We start from the raw sequence: 19,113 nt of genomic DNA on the forward strand, positions 1-19,113 counted from the left end.
AACCTATAAACACAACAGCATGTTTATCATGACAAAAATCTAACATTGTGGCTTAAAACAAATGGTGATCTAACTTTTCTTTTTTATAGCTGTGAGAATTTTTTTCAGACAAAACTCTTTTCATGGTTGAAAAAAGTAAAAAAAAAAAAAACCAGCAGTATTAAAATGGTTCATTTTGATATTTCCAAAATAAAATGTTTCAATTTTTTGGGCTATATTCACTAGGGGATTTAGGCACCATTCACTAAATGGGGTGGTTCCCCTCCTTAAACTGAGTAGTCCAGTGCTTAAGGCACTCACCTGGAATGGGGGAGATACAGGTCCCCCTGAAGCAGGGACGTGAACCAAGGTCTACCTCTCTAGCTGGCTGCCCTAGTCTTCAGGCTACTTGGTATTTAGGAGTGGGTCTTAATCACCCCTGTGGAAGCTGCTCCACTTTGTATAAATCAATAATCATTGAGCCAGAGAGAGGAGGGAAGGGTAAGAATGACATTGTAGCCTGGTGGTTACGGAATTCACCTGGCGGTGGGAAACACCTGGGCTCCAGTCCTTGCCTAATGTTTATTTAGCCACTGGGCTATCAGCTCCAAGGTGGGACACCCACCTCCTCTTTGGTTTTGTGAATGGTGCCTAAATCCCTTTGTTAATCTAGCCCTTTGTTTCCAAATTTCCTTTGCTTTTATTAGTAAAACAGTTTAAAATACCCCAAATCAAACAAAACATTTTGTTCAACCCAAAACAATTTTCTCCAACTTTTGAGTCACCAAAAATTTAGAAAAAAATTAGTTTCAGGTTGAGCCTATATGAACTTTTCTCAATTTTTCTGAATTGCCAGCAAATCAAAAGATCAGTTATTTTCACAGATCTAATTCTGTTATCATTCTTACTATAACTATTCTTCTTAGTCAATAAGCGGCTAGGACAACAGTGGCAGGGCCAAATTCTGCATTCAACAACGCCAATGAAAATCCAGAGTAACTCCATGAAGTCTGTGGCCCAGAACACTTCCTCCCATGAGGAATTTAACTGGGAATTGGTCCTGCTTCGAGCAGGGGGTTGGACTAGATGACCTTCTGGGGTCCCTTCCAACCCTTATATTCTATGATTCTATGAGTTGCATAGTGGAAGGAGGCTTTGGGGGAGAAATCTTCACCCACATCACATCTGGCTCAGATCCTGGCAGCAACCATTGGCTTCCTAGAAGGGCTACCTCCTGACCACAGCTTCTCCTGGGATCCCTAGGGTGAGATTCTCCAGAAAAGATTATACAAGATGGAGTTTTATTGTATTGTTGGAGATTCTCCACAAGAGAATGAGAATAATGTACATCCACCCTCAGGCTATCCTTGGCCCACACACTATGGATACTGGACCATAGAGGCTTTGGTGGGATCCAAAGGGAAAGTGCCATAGACTGTCAAGTCTCTCTCTCACAAGGTAAGGGGGAAAGTCTATATATAGATGGTCCTTTGCATTTGGGGGCAAAAATGGAGTTATTTAGGATTTATACTGAAGATACTGAGAGAAGAATTTGGCACACAGAATGTTCAGATAGGTAATAGGATAGATAAAATCTTTAGGTTCTTGATATTGTATGCAGAATTTTTATTAAGCATTTGGCACTAAAATTTATGTTTATTCCAGCATAGTTTATAGGTTATATATAGCCAGATCTCTATCAAGCGTTCTTACAACTACAATACCCACCTGCTGAAGTGAAGAAACAGATTGACAGAGCCAGAAGAGTACCCAGAAGTTACCTACTACAGGACAGGCCCAAAAAAGAAAATAACAGGACGCCACTAGCCGTCACCTTCAGCCCCCAACTAAAACCTCTCCAACGCATCATCAAGGATCACCAACAACCACACACCACACCACAGAACCACTAACCCAGGAACCTATCCTTGCAACAAAGCCCGTTGCCAACTGTGTCCACATATCTATTCAGGGGACACCATCATAGGGCCTAATCACATCAGCCACACTATCAGAGGCTCGTTAACCTGCACATCTACCAATGTGATCTATGCCATCATGTGCCAGCAATGCCCCTCTGCCATGTACATTGGTCAAACTGGACAGTCTCTACGTAAAAGAATAAATGGACACAAATCAGATGTCAAGAATTATAACACTCATAAACCAGTCGGAGAACACTTTAATCTCTCTGGTCACTCCATCTCTGACCTAAAAGTCCCAATATTACAACAAAAAGACTTCAAAAACCAACTCCAACGAGAGACTGCTGAATTGGAATTAATTTGCAAACTGGATACAATTAACTCAGGCTTGAATAGAGACTGGGAGTGGATGAGTCATTACACAAAGTAAAACTATTTCCCCATGTTTATTCCCCCGCCCCCGCCCCCAACTGTTCCTCAGACATTCTTGTTAACTGCTGGAAATGGCTCACCTTGATTATCACTACAAAAAGTTTCCTCCCCCTCCCCTCCGCTCTCCTGCTGGTAATAGCTCATCTTAAGTGATTACTCTCCTTACAGTGTGTATGATAACACCCATTTTTTCATGTTCTGTGTGCATATAAATCTCCTCACTGTATTTTCCACTGAATGCATCCAATGAAGTGAGCTGTAGCTCACGAAAGCTTATGCTCAAATAAATTGGTTCGTCTCTAAGGTGCCACAAGTACTCCTTTTCTTTCTGCATCATTAGACAGGGTTTTAGCATACATCTGCTTAGAGTTGCTCAACAGAGGAGCCTTGCATTTCTATGCAAATCCTAGAAACTGCAAACTTGCTTGTCATTTAATTCTATTATTTACTTAGTCTAATCTAAACAAATAACTTTCCAAAATCAGATTATAAAGTCTATCCACAGCTTAATTTACATGTTCTAAAAGAAATCTTTGATAATTTTGTCTTAAATCAGCAATTACAGACTGAGGTTTCCTGTGCCTCTTATAGTTATTCTTGATTTCTCTGAAGACAGACAGACATGACAGGAATAAATTAGTTTTGAACAAAAAAAAATTCCAACATTTGAAATACAATTTCTTGTAAAATATGAATTTATTTTATGGATATGTAAATTCATGGATGGGAAAACAATATAAAAATAAGATGAAAGTCTAGCAATTGAGAAGACTTGATAGTTAACGTTCTGTGGTTGCTCCACCCTGTCCTACATAAATGTTAAAATGAACAGTAGCAGGAAGGCTTACATGCTTTTAGAACAATTTCTTCTTGTTTACTATTGAAGTAGGCTACAGTGACTCATGTCTCTGTGGAAAGTGAGAACTCTGTGCTCACAAAAGGATGTTTTGATACCATATGAGGAGTTTTTAGTGAATAATAACAAAATGATACCTCACCTTTTAATTTAAATTAAAAATATTATCACCTATAAAAATGTCACTAAATATATAATTTCTTAGGATTCTCTGTATCATGTTGATAAGCTAGGAGATGAGGTCTGTTTTACTTCAGAACATTTCAAGAGGCAGATACTGTAAACCTAAACAAAGAACATTATAATATTTCTCCCTCAGAAATTTCCAAACTAGATCATTTTCCAAAGACATAAAAATGATATGTAGCACTTTTGAAAATCCTGCCCTTATGATTTGTTTTATTATAAAAACCTCTCAAACTATTTATATATAAAAACAAATTCATGCTCAGAGTTTCTAACATTTTCCAAAGTACTCAGTGTTGACCTATTTCTGCTCTCTGAAGTCCATGATTATCTTAAATGGGATCAGAGTTAAGCCAATGCTGAGTGATTTGGAAAATCTTTCTAAAATTAAATTTTACAATTTAATTATGTCCAAATGTGTTTATGTAGGTATTGTATATTCTAATGTGTATAGACAGTAGACATTTACTCAGTTTTAAACAAATGTTCTGTTTTGCTCCCTATGTATTTTTTCAATGAATTATCAGTCAGCTGATGAACAGTGCATACTGTAATGAATACATATCCCAGTACACATTTCTCTATTTACATAAAAGAATGCCTATTATCTACAAGTATATTAAATGATTGTATTTCATCAGAAGAGATTTACACACACTATACAGGATTCTATTCCATCCTTTAGCCTTTATGTCAGGTCAAATACTAGTTTCCCATACAAAATCCAGATAACACCCTTACACAAAGAACAAATAGTCCCCTTGGCTGAATTAGAAGCAGCAGTAGAAGAAAACTTGCCTTTCCTGTGAGAATCAAAGGGGAAGCAGAAACCCTCCTTCATGTGAATAAGAACCCTTCATAAAATAAACTATCAAGGGGGTGTGGGACATCTTTCCCCCACCCACCTAAGGGGAAAGCTGCCAGGAGAGAACACAGGTGCTGGAACTAGAGGTGTTGCCACACCCCTTGCCTTAAAGTGTTTCCATCATGTACAGGGTTTACGTTTGGTTCAATGGCTGTCAGCACCCACAGTATAAAATCGTTCCTGCACCCCTGAGAGAATGCATTTGTCCCTGTGAGAGAGGAAAATAGGGGCACAAAAGAAGAAAAAGCCCTCTGACCTTTCATGAAGGTCATAATGAAGCGGCAGAGCAAGAAGGGTTCACTGCTTTTAAAAGGACAGCAACATAACAAAACCCCTTCCTGCCTGTGTTTTGTAGATCCCATCACAGTCACCTTATTCCAGTCCTTTATGACTTGGCAGAGAGCTAAAATTACAGAAAACTGTGTGAGGAGTTGAAATGGAGTATCAGCTACTGTGACCCAGCAAACCCACCAGAAAAGCATTGCCCATAACTTAGAATCAGAGAGGACTCTTGGCATACTTCAGTAAATGGAAGAGGGTACATTACCACTAAGGATCACAGAGGCAACCAAGCTGGTGAGCCACCCTCAAGGAAGAGATAATGATGGGGTGATTATTGGACAGGAGGAATGGCCATCAGAATGGGCTAGGGATGTCTGCAGCCAGGAGTCAAGGAAACCCTTGGGCTACCATTAGTTGGACTGGCCACTGGGGAGGTATGACTACATGTAGTCACAAGTTAAGGAAGTGGCAACTGCAGGAGGAGGAGGAGGAGGAGGAGGTAGCAGCAGGTGGGGAGTTTGTCACAACACAGTATTCCCACTAAGATTTTTAAATGAATGGAAATACTAATAGCCACATAAAATTATGTAAAGTATCAGTGTTAGACAAATTGAATGGGAACAGAATGTTGATTCTTTCCCACTGTTTATTCTCTTTTCCTCTATGGGTTTGGCAGAGATGCTTGCTAAGTCGTTAACAGCAGTGTTTGTTACTTCACAGTACACCTCAATATGAAAAGGATTTATAGGACCACAGCTAATTATAGTATAATTGTGTTTACAACAAAAGGCCATAGTTGGACAGTTATGTTTCCTAGAATTTTAGTAAGAATCTAACTGAAAGCTGAATTGTCTTCTTTGGTCATTTTGACCGGTCATTTCTTGTTTGGAAAATACTTTATATCACAGAGCATTTCAGGTTCCTTGCTATAATTTTAGCCTTAAAACCTGTATTTAACATTTCTGAGCTGAGTTACTGGAGGTTTATTTGTAATACAAAACTTCCATTGGATTATCCAACATTTAAATAGGCAAAACAAACCTTATATTGACTTGTATTATTAATACAAACTATTTAGACACATGAAATCAAAATGAAATCCTAAGTGAATCAGCATGTTACAAATTGGCCAAGTTTAACAACAGTTTTCATGACTTCTTTTCAAAACTGGTAGCAGTCATATTTAGCACTGTTTTGATTTCTGTCTTGCACAAATTTAACTTCCTTAGGGATTTTTGCAAATGTCAAAAAATGACAAAAGGAACAGCATTATAGACATGCTGTTCCATCAAGAATTAGCTCTTCAGATATCCCATGTTATATTCATGCATTGTTCATCTGATTCTATCATATGTTTGCTTGTTGTTTTGCACAAGCAATAGACCAAGTTATAGAAGGAGTAGCCAAAGTGTGGCCTCTTGGCCAGTGCAGCCATGGAGTTCCATGAAAAGAGAAGGGCGGGGGGGCATAACTGAGAGAAGTAATAAAGAAGGAAGACTGAGGAGAAAGAAAAAGGAGAGAAAACTAGAAACACTCTGGCAGTCAAGAGAAGTAAAATCACTACCTGTCTTTCGGTAAAACCTTCACAAAACCCTGTACAAATGATTCCCTGTACTTGTTGTATATTATTCCTATTATTTCGTATATTATTGGTGTACATGTTTCATAATAAAAACTCATTTCAAAAAATGTATTTTAGTATTGATTTTTATTGTAATTCAGAACTAATAGCCAGAGTGTTACTGTTCTAAACTTTTTATGCTATTGATATTTAGGGTACCTCAATTTATTGACGGTTATTTTTTAATTTGTGATCATCTGCAAATTGTTTAATGAAAATGAGTAGACTAGTTGCTTGTGCTTTGAAAACTGAAATCTAATGCTGAGTGGTATCTAAATAATAAAAGACACTTGTATCAAAGTGGAGCACTGCATGCTGAGACGTATGGTCTCCATAGGCCAAGACTTGCTATTAAAGATAAAAGTGGCATGAACTGCAGGTGCAACTGTGAGTTTACTGACCCATTGCCAAAGTGAATATATTTTTAATGCCCCTGGATTTTAAAAAAACCCTTCATCGCATTCAGCACATCAAGTTAGGTGGCTGAGTACATCCTTTCTGTACTATAATCAAAAGTCTTGACTATTCACAAAGGCAGGGAGAAAAAACACAGTGGCTAAGTGCTATTACAGTAAACATCCCAGGTTATAAGATGCAGACGATTACAGTATAATGAAAAGTGGCTGACACAGGATAAAACAAAATAGAAAGCAAAGTAATGCTTTTTAATGATACTTATATAGAGGTAGTGTGAAAGCTGCCCTATCTGATCAGGCAACCAGAGCAGGCAATCCAGTATTGTGCCTCTGACAATACTAGAGGCTTAGAGGAAGATACAGGAAATTAAGTAGTGGACAATTATGGAATCACCTAATCAAAAGAGAAAGGTAAGAGAGGTGTAACTAGCACTGGAACAATGACAACCCCCCTTTTTGCCACTTGAAAAACAGACCACTAATATCCACTCTTTTCTTTCTCTCTCATAAGCAGTTTCTGATCCATGGCAGAACTCTACCTCTAACCCAATGATTTTAGTTGACGATATAATCTTTTGTGAGGTGCTCCATCACAGATTTTATGGAATTCCAAATATATATCAACCAATCCTCTGTTATTGACTTGTTGACATGCTCAAAGAATTCTAGTAGAACAGGGAAGCACAGTTTTCCTTTATATGTGAGTAGTATATGGTTTATGATGATTTAAGCTGTTAAAACCCCCAACCTAGAGGAAAAGGAGCGGGAGAGCTGGGAGCAGCTTCTCTGGGAGGGACACTAATCAGCAAAGAATTCAGCAGAGCTGTGGAACAAAGGCAGGAGCTCTGCAGGATGTGCCCAACTGAGCTCCTCTTGAGAGAGGTGATGAACTGCAAACAAGTCCCAAGCATGTGGCAGTCTATTGTAGGTTTAACCCTGCTTGCTGGGAGCCTTTGGCAAACAGATAAGTCTTTGGAAGAAGTTATTTTGAGTTACTTTAATCAGCCGCTGGTCACAGGCACCAGAGCAGAGTGTCTTGGAGGTAACAATTGTAACTAAACCTGTTACATTAACACAGGTGGAAACAGGTGAGCTGTTACCCTAGAATCAACTCTAACCATGGCAGAACTGCGGACTTCCATCCAGAGAGAGGGGAAGTAGTGAAACTTGGCATCTCAGGGGGGTGAACTCAAAAGGGACTGCACAGTGGGTCCAAGGCACTGCTTGCCTTGTAACCATGGCAAGACGATTGGGGTAGGGGGCATTGTAGCTCGGTGATCCAGTAAACCACAGGGTTTGATGCCAGGCAGAGTAGAGGTTCAGACCTGTCATTGGAAAGAGTGCCCACGGAGAAACTGGGGGAAGAGATCACAGGTACGGGTCACCCCTGAACCATCACAGCAGCTATTTCCTCATTCCACTATTAAATATGCAGCTCACAAGCCAGAATGTGAATGAAGCCAGAATGTGAAACTTAATGGGTCCATTTTTATAACAGAGTAAGGAAAAGCTCTCTAAAAGTTTGGGCTCCTTGTTGCTTTTCATCATAAAGGAGATTTAAAGTTCCACAAACAATAACCAATGTTCTGATTTTCTCAACAGCTTAGCACTGCACATACATAGACATATACATTTAGTATTCTGGTCATTACTTCTTATCTATGAGTTCCCTTTCAAAAGATGTCCTCCACATATTATCAGCCCAGTTTAAAGAAGCTCAGTCTGTAAAATGTCCATTAAAGTGCCATTAAAACCAGTTATTTAAAGCAAACAAATAATTATATGTTTTTCAAGATCTAAACTATACTTCTACTTAGCTTAGTGACAAGCTCTTTTGAAACTTGAAAGAATACAAAAGCATGGTGCAAATAGCACTGTAAGATTCACCTTAAAAAGAAATGTATGAATTTGGTTCTCATGAAAGCAACGAACAAATAACACTAGGAGAAACAAACTCCTTTCAGGAATTTGAGCAAATAATTGTTCTTATTGAAAGCTGAAATGTTGGTCTCTTTGATCAAATAAAAAGTTACAGCACAGTTGCCCATAATAAATTTTGTCTGCAAAAGCCCTGCTAAAGGTTTGATCCCGAACCAGGTGTCCAAATCAATCATTCTGTTGGTGGTATTTTAATTTTGGCATCCCTTGACAAAAATAAAACACTAGTTAAAGCCTTATTCTGAAGAAGGAGCTATATGTGAAATTGTCTTGTGATATGGGCTCTACAATCTGGGGACTGAACTGGGACCCACAAACCCTTTCATTTACAACCTTGAACAGCTTTAAAACATCAAAGGTAAAAATACATCAATTTATCTTGTAAGCCACATAATTCAGGCGGAGGGGAGGAGGAAGTGTTTAAATGTCAGTTCTTTACAAGTATTGTACATAAAGCACCATATACAGAGTTTTTAATTTTTTCCAAAGTGAGGGTTAAATCCACATGGGAAAATCCTGTGTTTAGATTGTCTGTAAATCAATGCTGAAGCAAAGGTAAGTTTCCTTGCACCCTGGTATAAATTAGTACACTGTACCTTTATATTTTTATTAAGTGTTTATATTGTAAGAACTTCAAGTGATTTCCTGCAATATACATTACACAAATGTTTACTGTCATTCACAAGAGGGCACCTATCCTATTTGCTGGATAGGTGATCTAAAAAGCAAAAACTAAAAGGAAATTCCAGACTGCCCACAAACATGTCAGGAGTCCTGGGAATTTTCCAGCAGACCAATGAAAAAGAAAAAAAAGTGAAGCTGACCAAAAACGGACTTCACAGTTGTTTCATATTGTTTTTGCTTGAACAATCTTTCATCACTTTAATAACCACCAAGCATTCCTCCTATAGGTCAAAAGAGTGACATTCCCCTCAAAAAACCATACAATAAAATGTGAAGCAGGAGACTAAACTAATCGTTTGGGGTTTTTTTAGTGTATTCCTGACGATGAGCATCAAGTTTCTGCTGTTATTGGCTGTGCCACTAACCACAAGGAATTCTACAGTTTCCTTTGGCCATGGATTTATGCCAGTGCTCTAGGAAAACAGAAATGCCGTTCAGAGTAGAGTAAAGATGCAGCATAATTGGAAAAAAGAAATAATAGCAAATATTTTAGACTTAGAGCTAGTCTAAGATGTACAGAAGCAGGTTGTATGTAAAGGAATTGAATGAGTGAGATGTAACATAACATCCAGGTACAAAACTATCACTCTTTTGACCTATAGGAGGAATGCTTGGTGGTTATTAAAGTGATGAAAGATTGTTCAAGCAAAAACAATATGAAACAACTGTGAAGTCTGGAATTTCCTTTTAGTTTTTGCTTTTTATTATAGTTCAAAATGTATATCTACTGAACACACCCAAAAACTGCATTAAAATGGTACCATAAATAAATGCATAATGCATGCCACATAAAGGGGTTGCACAGACAACCTTAATTCTGGCATTTTCTAGCTTTTAATTACTTGACTTTGCAATGTTAGTGTTGTTTTAATGCAGTTGTCTGTGAGTAATTTCCTAGTTTAAACACTCTTGGTGGAACTGTTGCGCTGTGGAAACCTCTTTGGAATATGGAGGTCCAGAATTATGGATCTACCCTTGGTCTGCTACTGCCCATCCTTCATTTTCATGAGTGCTAGAGTCATTCTCAAATAGATCTTAAAATTGTGCTGCAGTTTCCACGGTATGCATCGATGAAGTGAGCTGTAGCTCACGAAAGCTCATGCTCAAATAAATTGGTTAGTCTCTAAGGTGCCACAAGTACTCCTTTTCTTTTTGCGAATACAGACTAACACGGCTGTTACTCAGAAACATGTAATATGTTGGCTTTCTTTAAAAAACAAAAGCAAAAAACCCCTAGCTTTCAAGTAAACAGCTTTAAATTCTGCAAAGTGCACATCTGGGTTAGACAGTCCTTCCATAAGTGGAAGGGGGTGAGAGAGGAGGAGACGGGTTGGGCGGCGTGGAGAGATTCTAAGAAAATGGATTTCCTGACTCTTTTCAATTATTTTATAGTCAATGAAGCCACCATGTGGAATGATGCAGAATACCATGCTTTGAACCAGCATAAGTAAACTAGCTGCAATAGCACCAAAATCTAATATCCAGTTAGCTGTTATTTGTCAACATGTCCAAGGGGAGTTCAGACCCAGTGCAGAAAAAAAGGAAAACTAGAGCTGCTGGCACAACAGAACAAACAGCCAGAAGATGAAACTTCTAGGATACAGTACTATCAGGCTGTCCAGAAAGAGTAATTCAGGTGTGAGTGGACAGCCTCTGCCAGCAACTTTGTACTGGTTGTGATCACTGAGGGATGTGACCTTCTTTCAATTATGCTTTGTTGTACTAAGATAAGTGAAGAGAACTTGTCTACAGGGGTCCTTCTGCAGATCCCTGGTCTTTCTTGGGGAACTAGGAACTTTCTTGAGAGTTGAGTACTTCTCAAAACTACTTCCACTGGTAACTTAGACTCTTTGGCCCTATCACAGCTGCTTTATGCCACTCCAGCAGTGCTCTGCAAGTGAAATCCTGCCCCAATGAAGACAATGGGTGTTTTGCAATTGACTTGAACAGGGCCAAGATTTCATCCCCCATCCATAAAGTTGGCTTCACCATCTAGTGGAGGATTCTTTGGAGTTTTGCAGTGAATTGTATAGTAAAAGTGGAATGGTCCACTCAATATTCATATTGTTTATATCTGCTTACAGTAAACTCAGATACAATAAATCTCATCTTGTAGTGAAGTAGAATTAAAGGCCAACATTGTCTATTGCAGTGTATAAACTATAGTGAATCTCCAGTTAGAATAAAGCTGTCTGGATTCATTATAAGAGGGTTCCACCATATTACTATTTCAAGCAAGTGAACAGAAATTTTATGTTGCTTGAACTTAAAGACTCTTATGAGGAAATAGTTTGAAACACAACTTCCCTATGTTTTAGATAAGTGATCACCAACCGGTCAATCGCAATTGACTGGTCGATCCTAGAGGATCTCCCAGTTGACCACGATCTCCGGCAGCAGCACAGTGTGGCTGCCACTAAGGCTACCCTGGCCCCACAGCATTCCCAGAAGTGGCCACTGCAGCCCTGGTGGGGGGGGGAGAGAGGACAGGGGTGGGTCTCCCTCCATGCGCTGCTCCTGCCTGGAAGCACCACCCTGCAGCTCCCATTGACCAAGAGAGCTGCAGGGGCAGTGCTTGCAGAGAGGGGCAGTGCGTGGAGCGATGTGTACCCCGCCCTCCCCACCCCAGGGGCTGCAGGGGCGCGTTGGCCCCTTCTGGGAGTGGTGTGGGGCCAGGGTAGGCAGGGAACCTGCCTTAGCCTCGCTGCACCCACCGCCGACTGGGAGTCACTGGAGGTAAGTGCTGCCCGGTTGGAGGCCGCGCCCCAACCCCCAACCCTGAGCCCCCTCCCGGAGCCAGCACCCCATATCCCCTCCTGCACCCCAATACTCTGCCCCAGCCTGGAGTTCCCTCCTGCACCCAAACTCTCTCCCAGAGCCTGCACCCTGTACACACACCCTGCACCTGCCCCAGAGCCCAGAGCCCCCTCTCACACTGTGAACCCGTCAGCCCCAGCCCAGAGCTTGCACCCACTCCTGAACCCCAAACCCCTGCCCCAGCACAGTGAAAGTGAGTGAGGGTGGGGGACAGCAAGCGACGGGGGGGGGGGAAATGGAGTGAGAGGGGCGTGGCTTAGAGAAAGGGGCTGGGCCTTGGAGAAAGGGGCGGGGTAGATGCTTAGTTGCCGTAGATTCAAAAAGTGATTTTGGACATAAAAAGGTTGGAGACCACTGTTTTAGATTATATTTGGCATTTTATGTCACTGCTGATTACAGACTCCTATGCCCATTTAAATTATGCTAGTGAAATGGGTTCTTTAAATATGTCAGGTTTCAAGTTTGCAGGTTCATGCAGTTTTTATGTGAACTATGATAAAGTATCTCCCATTGAAGTCATGGAGTTACACTGATGTTAAACAGATGGAGTATGAGGAGAGCTCTATTACTTGAACAAAAAACTATAAAAACCCTCTACTTTGAATCTGGATAGTTTTTAAAGAATCCAGTTAATTATACGTAATGCCAGCAGACCGCAGTCGTCTGCAGGCAAGATCAAACCGGGGACCTCTGGAGCTTACTGCATGAGCCTCTACCACATGAGCTAAAAGCCAATTGGCTACTAGCTAAGGCTGTAGAGCAGGCTCATTTAACTCTCACTCTCTCTAAGTGGTCTTGGTGCCACTAGATGGGACAGAACACCACACCCCGAAGCTGTGTGGGTTACATATAAACATACTAGTAGAAATTGCCACCTATTCCTCTTAGTCCAGTAATCCGAAAGTTCAAAACATCAAGAAATACTATCATCCTGAGTACATTTTACCATGTATTTGAAAATGAAGTTTTAATGGCAGTCAGCATCTCTGAGCCTTCTGGCATCAAGTGGAGATGTCATTTGAGACCTGGTAGTGTGAGAGTCCAGTGGAAGAGAATGAAAATTTACCAGCTTGCATATATCAAAACAAGCACTAGGTGGCAAATCCTTCCAGTGCCTCCACAGATATGAAGGGCCTCTTAGCAGCAGCACCAGTGTGGTTCCACTGTACAAGATGGTGTTAGTTTCTGGCAGAGCCATACAGATTTGCATGCAACCTCTGCAGCACAGAGCCCCTGCTCCATGGTGACAACCTGCATGGCACCATATAGGGGTGGGGTAAGAGTCCACCAAAGATGGATAATGAAAGGAGTGAGGCAGAGGAATCACTTTTTCACAGATCTATTCCCCACCTAAGCGGAGCATGCAAAGGGGCTTTACTAATAGCCTAAAATAGCCTCTCCAAAGCACCCTGAAGGAGGATTCCTCCCATCTTTCCAACACAGTGCTCAACTATTCAGGCTGGATGCTGCTACCATGAGGATTTGGCTCTACATTCATTGTAACTCACAAAGTCAAGAGCTTTCAATTAACTGAGGCTGTATTAATGGATACCCCAAAGTGTCCAAATGCTATTATAATGCTGTTAAATATAAGTGTTAAAACCACTTACCTTGGAGTGAGGTTGCTGTGTGTCTTCACAGCAGCACCAATTTTTTAGAAGAATCATCTATAAACACTTAAAATGTGTTCAGATTTTTCTGACTTAAATCAATGGATGATTGATCCCATACAGGACCTTCGAGAAACCATGAGAAACCATGGTTAACAACAGCACTAAATTTGTTGAAGGACAAGAATAAGGCATAGAGGCAAAACCCTTACAAATGGTTTCTATACAGTTTACAATAATCTATACCAAAAATCATCAAATTAAACTAACTCTTGGTGATCCAGTTGTAAACAGATTTAAGTGTGTTCACATGAGGGTTTGCACTGGTTTAACTAAATCAATTTAAAACCCATCTTTAATTAAGCCTGTGTGCTTTGTGTGCATAGCCAAGGCCTCGGCCTACAAATTAGCCATGAAATTTAGCTCTCTCAATCAATGTCAGGAAAGTGTACACCAAAAATCTGTTATAACCAACACATACTTTTGATGAAAGCAAAATTGTACCATTAACTGCCAGATTACAAATGTAGAAGGGCAAATTGGACGTGACTGAATGGCATTAAGAGGAGATGGAAATAGAGGTTAGCATTAAGTCTAAAAACCAATAACTTAATGTCATTATGAAACAAAACAGCCAATGTGTTCACCATGATCAAAATTTAATAACTTTGAAACCAAGAGTGAGCTAACAGTTGCCTGTCAAGAATACTTGAATAATAACAACACTCATGTCACAGGGTCGTTTATTAATAAGGGCAGCTCAAATCACAAAATAAAGTTCCATACGGTAACCCAGATGTTTAGGCTCTTCATCAGTCTCAATTATCCTTCAGACTGGAGGGCTCTCAGGCTTATTGCCAGTCCTAATGCAATATCACAAACAATTTCCACACAACCTGGGCTTGATAAAAGGCCCACATCCCTCCTGGGTTAGTTCCAGCTCCCTCCCCCTCGTGTAGCCACAGGAGTACTCCCTGGGCCTTCCTCTTTCTTCCGAGTCTCCCCTCCCACTACCTAGGTCTCCTAGCTTCTGGCCAGTCTCCCTATTTCTAGGGAGTCTTACAGACCTTTCTGATCTCTGCAACCTGTCTCTCAAGCCGTCCCCCCTTTTTCTTGAGCTTTTTATAGGGAACACCTGTTCCATACTCATCTACTTAGTGAACAGGGCTGGCTTACCCCAGGCCTCTGGCCTTTAAAGCAGTGTAACTTTAGCACCCTCATGGGTAAGATGGCATCTGCTCTGCAGGCAGCTGTGGCCAAGAGAAGGCACGTACAAGAATGCAGCAGGAAAAGTCCCTTCTACCCCTGGGGCACCTGTTCCAACCCCCCCCCCCCCCCCCCCCAGAGTGAACATAAACACACACACACACACCGGAAGAGTACAATGAATATAGGAAAGGAAAATATTTATTTACAGGGGGATGAGAGGAGAAAAACAACAGGGGAAAATATTAGGGGGAGCTGTAAAACAGGGTTGCATTCAACTCAAGGCCCCACAGGCCCAGTGGTACCACAGTCTGAAAGGGCAGACACCAAGCAATGCGTCTGCACACAGAGTTCAGGAGCCCTGGGCAAAGTTTGAGTCCAGTGGTGAGTCTTGGGCATTCCCGGTCATCTTCAGCACCAGTAAACTTTCCCCAACAAACCCCTCCAGTGCCCTCTTCCACTGCTTTCCCCAATTAACCGGCTAACAGCCTCCCTCCTTATTCCCAATGCAAAGTCACAAATCCCAGTACTCACGATCCCATGCAGCTCTGGGCAGCAGTGATACTGTGTCCAGCTCTGGCTTGTCCTTCTTGGGTAATTCCTCCCTGCACAGTGCTCCTCCTGACTCCTGTCCTGGGGTGTCCCTGGTCGGCCACTCTGTCCCTCCCAGGCTTCGGGCAGGATCTTGGCTGCTTCACTCTGTGAGGGCCTGCTTGCTACACACCCTCTCACACTCCCCTCTCTCTCTGCTCTCCCCCCACAGGTTGTGTGGAAATTCCCCAACCACACTTCCCTCACCCCCACCCCAGAAAAAAGATTTAAAGGGGCCATGATCTCTAAACCCCAAAGGGTTACAGGGGCATGCCACCCACTTACATGCCTAAACACAGGCACCGGCTTCCTCCAGGCCTCGGGGATAGCTCAACCCCCAACTCTGCCCCCACCCTACCCCTTCCCTCAAGCCCTCAGCCCCGCCCCGCCTCTTCCTGCCCTGTTCCACCCAGACCCCCCCCTTCTCCAAAGCCCCCACCCCTGCTCCCTCCTGCTCCACCCCTTCCTGACCAGGTCTGCCCCGTCCACGAGTGTGCCCAGTCCCTGGTCCTTCCCCACGCCCAGCACCTCCTGTACGCTATGGAACAGCTGATCGCAGCAGGCAGGAGGCACTGAGAAGAAGTGGGAGCAGTTGATTAGTGGGGCTGGGTGGTGCTAGGGGGGCGGGAGGGAGCTGGCGAACCCAGGAGTCATCGCCTATGTGCATAAATACCTTTGAGGATCTGGCCCCATGATACTCCTGCCTAGTAGCAAGAAGTAAGTCCAAAGAAATGAAAGTAGAGCTAGATGATTCTTTGTTGGCATGATGAGTATGCTATCTAAAGTTATGTCTCCTCAGACATTCATTCTCCATCCCACCCAGCCCCCCTATATGCCTGTGAATAAGACAGCAGGGATTTAAGACTTACTACCATGTATTGTAATGCAGTATGACTAGCACTTCAATTTACCTGGGTCAACCCATACCCTCTAGTCACAGTTGTACTGGAGCTCATTAACTTTGCTGTGCACTGCGCAAGGTCTTGCAGGATCAAGGTCATTACAATCACTGAGAATTGTTTTACATGATCTGGCAAATTGATTCATCTTGTTTAGTGTATTATCATTAGCACTGGCCAAGGCCAGATACATCAGAGGAAAGTATAAAGCCTGCATATTACCTTTATGTATGCAGTTAGTATTAAAATTGTTGGAAATTTCTACATGACCCCAGTTGGTGACCAACTTCTTCCTTGAAACATGAGGATTATTAGCCTTCGTAATTTTAGCTAGAGTAACTGTAAATGCTACTCTTATTTATATTATACTACATTTTTAAAATCTTACTATTCTGTTTGCCTCAATGACATCCTGCAATAGTAAATTCCAAAGGTTAATTGTACATTTTGTTTTAAAAAATTCTAATTATACATTCTAAATCTTGCTTTTTATTTCCTCAAGTATTCTATTGCTCTTGTATTACAGAAAATGTACAAAGGGGAACCTGTCTATCCTTCTCAGTATCACTCATTATTTATACTGTTTACCTTTTTCATTAGCCAAATTCTGCTTCCGTTGACTTCAGCGGGAGCAGGGTTGGGCCCCACATCTCATTTTACACTTCTCCTTCCAAACTGTATAGTCTTAGTCTTTTTAACCTCTCCCGAGCCCCCTTCTCCAGCTCCATGCCCCTAATCATTTTTGTTTCCCTTCTAAGGATCTTTTATTATGGCCTTTTTGAAATGAGATGGGAAAGGAGGCTCCACTTAGAGGCTCATGTGGTTATACTAGATACACAAAAAATGAGGAAGAAGGAACGGACGGTTTATAAATCTCTTATTTTCCCTGGTTTGTGCTTAATTACTCAAGCACAGGGAAAAAATTCTCTTAAGAAGTCTTGACAAAATTTTTCTAGCCATTATGTTGTTTCTAGCTAGGGTCAGTGTACTATATAAGGATAACTCATTTTCTAGGATAAGGACTCTCTGCAGCACATGTTAGAAAAGGTACAGTGTGATAAATATAGGTTTCAGAGGAACAGCCGTGTTAGTCTGTATTCGCAAAAAGAAAAGGAGTACTTGTGGCACCTTAGAGACTAACCAATTTATTTGAGCATGAGCTTTCGTGAGCTACAGCTCACTTCATCAGATGTTTACCGTGGAAACTGCAGCAGACTTTATATACACACAGAGAATATGAAACAATACCTCCTCCCACCCCACTGTCCTGCTGGTAATAGCTTATCTAAAGTCATCAACAGGTGGGCCATTTCCAAAACCTGGATTTGTGCTGGAAATGGCCCACCTGTTGATGACTTTAGATAAGCTATTACCAGCAGGACAGTGGGGTGGGAGGAGGTATTGTTTCATATTCTCTGTGTGTATATAAAGTCTGCTGCAGTTTCCACGGTAAACATCTGATGAAGTGAGCTGTAGCTCACGAAAGCTCATGCTCAAATAAATTGGTTAGTCTCTAAGGTGCCACAAGTACTCCTTTTCTTTTTGTGATAAATATGCATCAGGTCCAGACTATGGAAGATTCTGGTGGCTAAAAGTCATTCCAGTTTATTTTTGTGAAGCTTCCTAACATGTTAAGTTTGGGCAGTTTAAGTTAATGCATGTAATGTACAGCCAAATCCTGGAGATTGCTTAGCACAAACTCAGAAAATATTCTGCATATTCATGTACATAACAGGCACAGGGCTGAGGGATAGAATCCTTAGCTCCAATGTGTCTTAGGCCATGTCTACACTACGAAAGTACTCCGATTTTACAAAAGTCGATTTTTGGGAACAGATTGTATAAGGTCGAGTGCATGCGTCCACACTAAGCACATTAATTTGGTAGTGTGCGTCCACAGTACCGTGGCAAGCATCAACATTCTGAGCAGTGCACTGTGGGTAGTTATCCCACAGTTCCCGCAGGCCCCACTGCCCATTGGAATTCTGGGCTGAGCTCCCAATTCCTGATGGGGCCAAAAATTTGTCCTGGGTGGTTGTGGTAAATGTTGTCAGTCAACCCTCCTTCCCTCTGTGAAAGCAACAGCAGACAATCATTTCGCGCCCTTTTCCCTGGATTGCCCGAGTAGACGCCATAGCACAGCAAGCATGGAGCCCGTTCAGCTCACCGCAGCAGTTATGATCATTGTAAACACCTCACGCATTATCGTGCAATTTATGCAGAATCAGCACCTGAAAAACCAGGCAAGGAGGCGACAGCAGCACCGTGATGAGGAAATGAACACAGATTTCTCTAAAACCGCGGTCCCCAGCAATTTGGAGATCATGGTGTTACTGGGGCAGGCTCATGCTGTGGAACACCGATTCTGGGCCCGGGAAACAAGCACAGAGTGGTGGGACCGCATAGTGTTGCAGGTTTGGGATGATTCCCAGTGGCTCCGGAACTTTTGCATGCGTAAGGGCACTTTGTGACTTGCTTTCCCTGCCCTCAAGCGCAAAAAGACCAAGATAAGAGCAGCCCTCACAGTTCCCAAGCAAGTGGCAATAGCCCTGTGGAAGCTTGCAACGCCAGATAGCTATCGGACAGTCAGTAATCAATTTGGAGTGGGCAAATCTACTGTGGGGGTTGCTGTGATGCAAGTAGCCAATGCAATCATTGACCTGCTGCTATCAAAGGTAGTGACTCTGGGAAATGTGCAAGTCATAGTGGATGGCTTTGCTGCAATGGGATTCCCTAACTGTGGTGGCGCTATAGACAGAACGTATATCCCTATCTTGGGACCGGACCACCAGGGCAGCCAGTACAT

The sequence above is a fragment of the Caretta caretta genome, chromosome 6, assembly GCF_965140235.1.
Source record: "Caretta caretta isolate rCarCar2 chromosome 6, rCarCar1.hap1, whole genome shotgun sequence".
Taxonomy (NCBI): Eukaryota; Metazoa; Chordata; order Testudines; family Cheloniidae; genus Caretta; species Caretta caretta.